Genomic DNA, 11,550 nt, shown 5'->3' with positions numbered 1-11,550 from the left:
GGGACTGCTCAATAAATGTTCCTGGAAGCCCCCCTGATCTTTCCACCAGCAGTAAGATCGTGTGGGAGATAATGCAGCCTCTGCTTCACAAGGGGTACCACCTGTACTGTGATAATTTTTATTCCAGTGTGCCCCTGTTTAGGCATTTGCATGCTGCAAGGACTGGGGCATGTGGTACAATGCGCAAAAACCGAATTGGTGTTCCGCAGCAATTAGTGGGGAAGCGCATGGTAAAGGGGGACTCCTGTGCTTATGCATCTGAGGAATTCCTGGCGGTCAAGTACAGGGATCGCAAAGACGTGTATTTACTAAGCACAATACATACCGCAGGAACAGTGGCAGTGAGGGAAAGGGGGGCAACATCGGACAAGCACAAACCAGTGAGCGTGTCCGAATATAACAAGTACATTGGGGGGGGGGGGTGGATTTAAGCGACCAGGTTTTACAGCCCTATTTAGTGAAGTGAAAAACAAAGACCTGGTACAAAAAAGTGGCCATTTATTTGTTACAGGTGGCAATGCACAACTCATTTGTGCTCTACAAAAAAAACAGAGGCAGAGACACATACCTGGATTTCCAGGAGAAAATTATTGAAGGCCTCATTTTTGATGTTCAGGACACCAGAGAATGCCCCCAGTCTGAGGATGTCACGCGACTGACTGAAAGACACTTCATCAGTCGGATTCCCCCAACACCAACCAGAAGCAACCCCCAGAAAAAGTGCCGCGTCTGCAGAAAAGACGGGCACCGCAAAGATTCCCGATATTTCTGTCCATCATGTCACTCACAACCAGGCCTGTGCATTGAGCCATGTTTTAAAAAAGACCACACTGTTCTGCATTATTAGATTTTAGTTAATTCGTTGAAAATATATTTGCCCTACCTTACTTTTTTATTTTTCCCCTGATTTTACTCCAAGGGTGAGGGAGGGAATGGGTGGGTGGGGGTGGATGTCATGTTTGCATATTTTCTAAAGTTCATTTGCATAAACCTGCAATTTCTTATTTTAGAAAACCCCAAAAAATAAATTCCCATTATACCCCTAGATGAATATTTTGGGATTTCTGCTTCAAGAGCAGATATTTTGGAAGTGTTCTAGAAACTCTGTTGAGTTTTGTAAAACCAGCTTTGAAAAAAGGCGATTTGTGAAATAAGCTTCTTCTATCGTCCGCCCTCCTACATCTCTATGTGATAATAAGGCCCACATATTTGGTATCCCAATGCACGGGAGAAGTGGAAGAATGTGAAAGGAGATGAATTTTGTTCGTGGTCTATACTGTGTGTGAAAAATACTGGTATAAACTGACGCATTTGCTAAAAAATTTCTAATTTTATTTTGTTCCATCTTATTCAAGAAACTTTCAGAAGAAAACTGGACTTTATGGAGTGTCTCTAATGTTTCAGCAGCAATAGGCCCCCCCAGAAAACAGTACGCTGCTATAAAATCAAATGCAGAATTCCTGGACCGAAAAGCCTCCTTTTATGCCAGGCCCTGGCACATGCCCGCACAGTGAATAAAGCACACATATTTGGTATCCCCATGCACGGGAGAAGTGGAAGAATGTGAAATTAGATGAATTTTGTCCATGGTCTATACTGTGTGTGAAAAATGCTGGCATAAACTGACGCAATTGCTAAATTCTTGAATTTTTGCCAATTTTGCCCACTTTAGAGAAAAAAATAAAAATGATGTATACTGACTAATGCCACTAAAACAAAGCCCTATCTGTCCTTTAAAAAGAATGTAAAATTCAAAGATGAACTTTATTCACCTGCAGAGTTAGGGTATGTGCACACGATGAGAGGTTTTTACGTCTGAAAAGACAGACTGTTTTCAAGAGAAAACAGCTGCCTCGTTTCAGTCGTAAATGCTGCTCCTCGCATTTTGCGAGGCTTCTCTGACAGCCATAAATCTTGAGCTGTGCTTCATTGAGTTCAATGAAGAACGGCTCAAATTACGTCTGAAAGAAGTGCCCTGCACTTCTTTTGACGAGGCTGTATTTTTACGCGTCGTCGTTTGACAGCTGTCAAACGACGACACGTAAATGACAGGTTGTCTGCACAGTACGTCGGCAAACCCATTCAAATGAATGGGCAGATGTTTGCCGACGTATTGTAGCCCTATTTTCAGACGTAAAACGAGGCATAATACGCCTCTTTTACGCCTGAAAATAGGTCGTGTGGACCCAGCCTTATAGTCATCTAAAGAAGCGCATAGCAAAATTGTGACATTTGCTCTGGTCATTTAGCTGTAAAACAGTCTAGTCCTTAACCGGTTAACCCCAACTATACCAGAACCCTCTCCACCTAATGCATATTAACCTCAACTATACCAGAACCCTCTCCACCTAATGCATATTAACCTCAACTATACCAGAACCCTCTCCACCTAATGCATATTAACCCCAACTATACCAGAATCATCTCCACCTAATGCATATTAACCCCAACTATACCAGAACCCTCTCCACCTAATGCATATTAACCTCAACTATACCAGAACCCACTCCACCTAATGCATATTAACCCCAACTATACCAGACTCCTCTCCACCTAATGCATATTACACCAGAGCCCTCTCCACCTAATGCATATTACACCAGAGCCCTCTCCACCTAATGCATATTACACCAGAGCCCTCTCCACCTAATGCATCTTACACCAGAGCCCTCTCCACCTAATGCATATTACACCAGAGCCCTCTCCACCTAATGCATACTACACCAGAGCCCTCTCCACCTAATGCATATTACACCAGAGCCCTCTCCACCTAATGCATATTACACCAGAGCCCTCTCCACCTAATGCATATTACACCAGAGCCCTCTCCACCTAATGCATATTACACCAGAGCCCTCTCCACCTATTCCATATTACACCAGAGCCCTCTCCACCTAATGCATATTACACCAGAGCCCTCTCCACCTAATGCATATTACACCAGACTCCTCTCCACCTAATGCATATTACACTAGAGCCCTCTCCACCTAATGCATATTACACTAGAGCCCTCTCCACCTAATGCATATTACACTGGAGCCCTCTCCACCTAATGCATATTACACTAGAACCCTCTCCACCTAATGCATATTACACTAGAGCCCTCTCCACCTAATGCATATTACACCAGAGCCCTCTCCACCTAATGCATATTACACTAGAGCCCTCTCCACCTAATGCATATTACACCAGAGCCCTCTCCACCTAATGCATATTACACCAGAGCCCTCTCCACCTAATGCATATTACACTAGAGCCCTCTCCACCTAATGCATATTACACCAGAGCCCTCTCCACCTAATGCATATTACACCAGAGCCCTCTCCACCTAATGCATATTACACTAGAGCCCTCTCCACCTAATGCATATTACACCAGAGCCCTCTCCACCTAATGCATATTACACCAGAGCCCTCTCCACCTAATGCATATTACACTAGAGCCCTCTCCACCTAATGCATATTACACCAGAGCCCTCTCCACCTAATGCATATTACACCAGAGCCCTCTCCACCTAATGCATATTACACCAGAGCCCTCTCCACCTAATGCATATTACACCAGAGCCCTCTCCACCTAATGCATATTACACCAGAGCCCTCTCCACCTAATGCATATTACACCAGAGCCCTCTCCACCTAATGCATATTACACCAGAGCCCTCTTCACCTAATCCATATTACACTGGAGCCCTCTCCACCTAATGCATATTACACTAGAGCCCTCTCCACCTAATGCATATTACACTAGAGCCCTCTCCACCTAATGCATATTACACCAGAGCCCTCTCCACCTAATGCATATTACACTAGAGCCCTCTCCACCTAATGCATATTACACCAGAGCCCTCTCCACCTAATGCATATTACACTAGAGCCCTCTCCACCTAATGCATATTACACCAGAGCCCTCTCCACCTAATGCATATTACACTAGAGCCCTCTCCACCTAATGCATATTACACCAGAGCCCTCTCCACCTAATGCATATTACACCAGAGCCCTCTCCACCTAATGCATATTACACTAGAGCCCTCTCCACCTAATGCATATTACACCAGAGCCCTCTCCACCTAATGCATATTACACCAGAGCCCTCTCCACCTAATGCATATTAACCCCAACTATACCAGAATCATCTCCACCTAATGCATATTAACCCCAACTATACCAGAACCCTCTCCACCTAATGCATATTAACCTCAACTATACCAGAACCCACTCCACCTAATGCATATTAACCCCAACTATACCAGACTCCTCTCCACCTAATGCATATTACACCAGAGCCCTCTCCACCTAATGCATATTACACCAGAGCCCTCTCCACCTAATGCATATTACACCAGAGCCCTCTCCACCTAATGCATCTTACACCAGAGCCCTCTCCACCTAATGCATATTACACCAGAGCCCTCTCCACCTAATGCATACTACACCAGAGCCCTCTCCACCTAATGCATATTACACCAGAGCCCTCTCCACCTAATGCATATTACACCAGAGCCCTCTCCACCTAATGCATATTACACCAGAGCCCTCTCCACCTAATGCATATTACACCAGAGCCCTCTCCACCTATTCCATATTACACCAGAGCCCTCTCCACCTAATGCATATTACACCAGAGCCCTCTCCACCTAATGCATATTACACCAGACTCCTCTCCACCTAATGCATATTACACTAGAGCCCTCTCCACCTAATGCATATTACACTAGAGCCCTCTCCACCTAATGCATATTACACTAGAGCCCTCTCCACCTAATGCATATTACACTGGAGCCCTCTCCACCTAATGCATATTACACTAGAGCCCTCTCCACCTAATGCATATTACACTAGAGCCCTCTCCACCTAATGCACATTACACCAGAGCCCTCTCCACCTAATGCATATTACACTAGAGCCCTCTCCACCTAATGCATATTACACCAGAGCCCTCTCCACCTAATGCATATTACACTAGAGCCCTCTCCACCTAATGCATATTATACCAGAGCCCTCTCCACCTAATGCATATTACACTAGAGCCCTCTCCACCTAATGCATATTACACTAGAGCCCTCTCCACCTAATGCATATTACACCAGAGCCCTCTCCACCTAATGCATATTACACTAGAGCCCTCTCCACCTAATGCATATTACACTAGACTCCTCTCCACCTAATGCATATTACACCAGAGCCCTCTCCACCTAATGCATATTACACTAGAGCCCTCTCCACCAAATGCATATTACACTAGAGCCCTCTCCACCTAATGCATATTACACCAGAGCCCTCTCCACCTAATGCATATTACACTAGAGCCCTCTCCACCTAATGCATATTACACCAGAGCCCTCTCCACCTAATGCATATTACACCAGAGCCCTCTCCACCTAATGCATATTACACTAGAGCCGTCTCCACCTAATGCATATTACACCAGAGCCCTCTCCACCTAATGCATATTACACCAGAGCCCTCTCCACCTAATGCATATTACACCAGAGCCCTCTCCACCTAATGCATATTACACCAGAGCCCTCTCCACCTAATGCATATTACACCAGAGCCCTCTCCACCTAATGCATATTACACCAGAGCCCTCTCCACCTAATGCATATTACACCAGAGCCCTCTTCACCTAATCCATATTACACTGGAGCCCTCTCCACCTAATGCATATTACACTAGAGCCCTCTCCACCTAATGCATATTACACTAGAGCCCTCTCCACCTAATGCATATTACACCAGAGCCCTCTCCACCTAATGCATATTACACTAGAGCCCTCTCCACCTAATGCATATTACACCAGAGCCCTCTCCACCTAATGCATATTACACTAGAGCCCTCTCCACCTAATGCATATTACACCAGAGCCCTCTCCACCTAATGCATATTACACTAGAGCCCTCTCCACCTAATGCATATTACACCAGAGCCCTCTCCACCTAATGCATATTACACTAGAGCCCTCTCCACCTAATGCATATTACACTAGAGCCCTCTCCACCTAATGCATATTACACCAGAGCCCTCTCCACCTAATGCATATTACACTAGAGCCCTCTCCACCTAATGCATATTACACTAGACTCCTCTCCACCTAATGCATATTACACCAGAGCCCTCTCCACCTAATGCATATTACACCAGACTCCTCTCCACCTAATGCATATTACACCAGAGCCCTCTCCACCTAATGCATATTACACCAGAGCCCTCTCCACCTAATGCATATTACACTAGAGCCCTCTCCACCTAATGCATATTACACTGGAGCCCTCTCCACCTAATGCATATTACACTAGAGCCCTCTCCACCTAATGCATATTACACTAGAGCCCTCTCCACCTAATGCATATTACACCAGAGCCCTCTCCACCTAATGCATATTACACTAGAGCCCTCTCCACCTAATGCATATTACACCAGAGCCCTCTCCACCTAATGCATATTACACCAGAGCCCTCTCCACCTAATGCATATTACACCAGAGCCCTCTCCACCTAATGCATATTACACCAGAGCCCTCTCCACCTAATGCATATTACACTAGAGCCCTCTCCACCTAATGCATATTACACCAGAGCCCTCTCCACCTAATGCATATTACACCAGAGCCCTCTCCACCTAATGCATATTACACCAGAGCCCTCTCCACCTATTCCATATTACACCAGAGCCCTCTCCACCTAATGCATATTACACCAGAGCCCTCTCCACCTAATGCATATTACACCAGACTCCTCTCCACCTAATGCATATTACACTAGAGCCCTCTCCACCTAATGCATATTACACTAGAGCCCTCTCCACCTAATGCATATTACACTGGAGCCCTCTCCACCTAATGCATATTACACTAGAACCCTCTCCACCTAATGCATATTACACTAGAGCCCTCTCCACCTAATGCATATTACACCAGAGCCCTCTCCACCTAATGCATATTACACTAGAGCCCTCTCCACCTAATGCATATTACACCAGAGCCCTCTCCACCTAATGCATATTACACCAGAGCCCTCTCCACCTAATGCATATTACACTAGAGCCCTCTCCACCTAATGCATATTACACCAGAGCCCTCTCCACCTAATGCATATTACACCAGAGCCCTCTCCACCTAATGCATATTACACTAGAGCCCTCTCCACCTAATGCATATTACACCAGAGCCCTCTCCACCTAATGCATATTACACCAGAGCCCTCTCCACCTAATGCATATTACACTAGACTCCTCTCCACCTAATGCATATTACACCAGAGCCCTCTCCACCTAATGCATATTACACTAGAGCCCTCTCCACCTAATGCATATTACACTAGAGCCCTCTCCACCTAATGCATATTACACCAGAGCCCTCTCCACCTAATGCATATTACACTAGAGCCCTCTCCACCTAATGCATATTACACCAGAGCCCTCTCCACCTAATGCATATTACACCAGAGCCCTCTCCACCTAATGCATATTACACTAGAGCCCTCTCCACCTAATGCATATTACACCAGAGCCCTCTCCACCTAATGCATATTACACCAGAGCCCTCTCCACCTAATGCATATTACACCAGAGCCCTCTCCACCTAATGCATATTACACTAGAGCCCTCTCCACCTAATGCATATTACACCAGAGCCCTCTCCACCTAATGCATATTACACTATAACCCCTACTCCACATACAACAACGACACCAGCTATACCAGAACTCCCTCTCCATATATTGAAAATTAATTCCAACTTCACCAAAAACCTCCTGTAAAGTCACGCATGGTCACAAGCCCCCCAATATCTCACGCTAGAACAGCATTTCAAGCCCTGCAGCAGCGGACCCCTCCATAAAGCACATTAACCACATGTAACCCCTAACCCCATCCAGACATCCCCTTCAGCACACGGACCTCCCGAGTTATCACTAGCTGATAATAAATCCTGCACCGTGTCTCCCCCCTGCCTTCTTCCCTCAGCGAGGTCTGAGACAGCACAAAAACCTCTATTCTTCCAAGCTCGCCACTGAATAGGAAGAAAATGCAGAGTGGTCACGTGACTAGTCTATACCTTGTGACTCGTACGTCATCAAAGCTACCAGGAGCAATTCCTACCTCGACACGACCATCTTCTCAGTGCGCTGCATGTAGGGAGCTGCAGTGTTTGTTGCACAGGAGGTATGTAATGTGCGGCCCGAGGGGGATGTTTCTGTAGTGAGGGGAAGGGTCTGCACGCTGTTGGCGAGGATAAGGTAAGGACACATTGTTTTTTTGGGGGGTGTTATGTGCTTCAGATATATATATACTCTGCAGCAGCTGTCTATTTCCCATCACTGGGAGAAGCATTTTTGCCCCCTAGTGGTCAGTAGTATTTAGCTAGGTCACGCTGATTTGGCTAGCTTCCAATCATTAGGGTGTATTTACATGAGACCTTTTTAGGCGTGCTATAAAAAACGCATTAACAATAATTGCATCAAAAACTGGATGGGTAAATAATTAGGTCTTTGGCCATATTAAAACAATGTGGTCAAGTCGTTTTTTTTTTTTTTTTGCACCTGCTGTGAAAACGTGGCAAGGGGATTTTGTGGTAGCTGCAAAAAACGACACGTGACCGCTACGTCTATATATAACTGTTTTTATTGTGGGGGGGGGGGGGGCGGGTTTGTATGGATTGTTGTATTTACATAATTAAGGTAATAAGGTTAAACAATAGAAAACAAGAAAATTGTTGTTTTTTTTTTTAGTTCATTTGATTTTTTAACTTCGCAGGAGTTTATTTTATGTTATTAGCAACATCATCAATAAAACGTGAATTAACCCTTTCAGGACCAAGGATCGTTGGCGCCTCAATGTTCTGGCCAAATTTTGCATGTTTGGTATGCATTGCTTTACGCGCCAATATTTTTTTAACGGCTTTGCATATCTCAACCATTTTTACCGTGTTTTTTCAGGACCTAGAAGGCTTGACGCAAGTAGCCTTACTTGTTAAAGAAACTGAATCTTTTTTCAGTTAAAAGCAAATGGTGTAAAATCTCCAAAAAAATGTGTAAATTTTACTACTTTTGTCTAATGCAGAATTTTTCTTATACTATCGTACATACATATATTACAGTATGCTTGTCTGTTTCTTCTGATTACAGGGACCACATCGTTTTTACAAAAAAACCAGCTTTACTATGGTTGATATTCATCATGTGCATTTCTGTTTTTCAAACACATTTTTTGCATGGCTTATTTTCTGGCCCCTCAGTGGTTTTGCAGTTGGCCAGTGTTGGTAAAACATCCGAATCAGTCCAATAAACCGCCGAGGAGTAAAATAGAAATCCCAGGGTATACAATAGAGCTGGGCGATTATGACCTGTTAATTAAACACAGGGGCAGATTAGGGGTACCATGGGCCCCGGGCAGTTCACAAAGTGTCGCCCCCCCCCCCGCCCTCGAGCTCTGAAGACACTGTACTGTATATTTGCAGATTTCAGTTTAAGCGGTCGCATGGACCTATATTAGTCTATGGGGCCGTGCAGACCGGTGCGTGATTTTTACGCAGCGTGAGTCCGCTGCGAAAAACTCACGTCATGTCCTATATTTGAGCGCTGTTCGCGCATCACACACCCATTGAAGTCAATGGGTGGGTGAAAACCACACATGTCACACGGAAGCACTTCCGTGGGACAAGCGTGATTCGCGCAACAGCAGTGAAAAGGATGAATGAAAACAGAAAAACAGAAACGGAGTGTCAGACGTAAAAGCCTCTCATCGTGTGCACATACCCTAAAGGTAAAAGTAGACTTAACATCTGTTACCTTAAGATAAGGTAAATATATACAGCCCCGGAACCAAGCTCAGTACATATATACAGCCCCGGAACCAAGCTCAGTACATATATACAGCCCCAGAACCAAGCTCAGTACATAAACAGCAACGGAACCAAGATTAGTACATAAATACAGCACCAGAACAAATCTCAGTACATATATACAGCCCCAAAACCAAGCTCCGTACATATATACAGCCCCAATACCAAGCTCCGTACATATATACATCCCCAAAACCAAGATCAGTACATATATACAGCCCCAGAACCAAGCTCAATACATAACTACAGCCCCAGAACCAAGCTCAATATATAAATAAAGTACCAGAGCAAAGCTCGGTACATATATACAGCTCCAGAACCAAGCTCAGTACATAAATACAGCACCAGCACAAATCTCAGTATATATATACAGCCCCAAAACCAATCTCCGTACATATATACAGCCCCAAAACCAATCTCCGTACATATATATACATCCCCAAAACCAAGCTCCGTACATATATACAGCCCCAGAACCAATCTCAATACATAAATACAGCCCCAGAATCAAGCTCCATACATAAATACAGTTCCAGAACCAAGCTCAGCACGTAAATACAGTTCCAGAACCAAGCTCAGCACGTAAATACAGTTCCAGAACCAAGCTCAGCACGTAAATACATCCCCAGAACCAAGCTTAGTACATATATACAGCCCTAGAACCAAGCTCAGTACATATATGCAGCCACAGAACCAAGCTCGGTACATATATACAATGCCATAACCAAGCTCAAGATCTAAAAACGGCACTAGAACCAAGCTCCGTACATATATACAATTCCAGAACCAAGCTCAGAACAAATCTTAGTACATATATACAGCCCCAGAATCAAGCTCCGTACATATATAGAGCCCCGGAACCAAGCTCAGTACATATATATACAGCCCCGGAACCTAGCTCAGTACATATATATACAGCCCCGGAACCTAGCTCAGTACATATATATACAGCCCCAGAACCAAGCTCAGTACATATATACAGCTCCTGAACCAAGCTCAGTACATATATACAGCTCCGGAAGCAAACTGAGTAAAGCTCAGTACATATATACAGCCCCGGAACCAAGCTCCGTACATAAATACATTACAATGCCCCCCCGTAAATAGCGCCAGTCACAATGTGATTTCGCTTTACAAGTCCTACTGACTGCACTGTGATCATCATAAATAGTTAATTTATGATGGTCACAGTGGAGATAATGGAACCGTTTGGTTTTGTTATCACAGGAGACGTCCCTGACGGCTCTGCATGGAGGAGCCAGCAGTGAACTGCTTTTGACAGCGAGATCACATCGGGCTTCAGAAGTAGTATTCACATCACTATGATCATCATAAATAGTGTAATTTATGATGGTCACAGGGGTGGTAACGGAAACAATTGGTTCCGCTATGACAGGAGAAGTCCCTACCCCTGCACCAGGGAGCCGGCGATGAGATCTCCCACATGGGTACACTCTGCACTTTGCTGACTGAATTTAACTCCTTCCCAACATCCGCCGTATGGCATTTAAATGGTTTGAAACAGGGGTGCGGCCCCCTGTAATGGTGCAATGTCGTCCCATCGCGTGGGCGGCGTTGGTTGGCGTGGCAGCCTGGGGGCCTGATGAACGCCCCCAGGTCTGACATTTTTGTACTCCTATGAAGCCCTATGAATATGCCATAAATGTCTGAGATGGAAATATCCTGTCAATTCGTTATATTATGTTG

At 44.8% G+C, this 11,550-nt stretch overlaps 1 protein-coding gene across 1 annotated transcript in view; it reads left to right on the top strand.

Annotated features, from left to right (window-relative positions):
• Positions 1-8,056: 8,056 nt before the first annotated feature.
• CYSTM1 (cysteine rich transmembrane module containing 1) overlaps positions 8,057-11,550 on the top strand; it is a 117,254-nt gene continuing 113,760 nt past the window's right edge. The window contains exon 1 of the mRNA XM_075859962.1: positions 8,057-8,165. The gene's annotated coding sequence lies outside the window, so the exon portion shown is untranslated. The remainder of the gene's footprint in view (positions 8,166-11,550) is intronic.

Source organism: Rhinoderma darwinii, chromosome 3 (genome assembly GCF_050947455.1).
Source record: "Rhinoderma darwinii isolate aRhiDar2 chromosome 3, aRhiDar2.hap1, whole genome shotgun sequence".
Classification (NCBI taxonomy): Eukaryota; Metazoa; Chordata; class Amphibia; order Anura; family Rhinodermatidae; genus Rhinoderma; species Rhinoderma darwinii.
The sequence above is the reverse complement of the archived record's forward strand: the minus strand, read 5'-3'. Positions and strand labels throughout refer to the sequence as shown.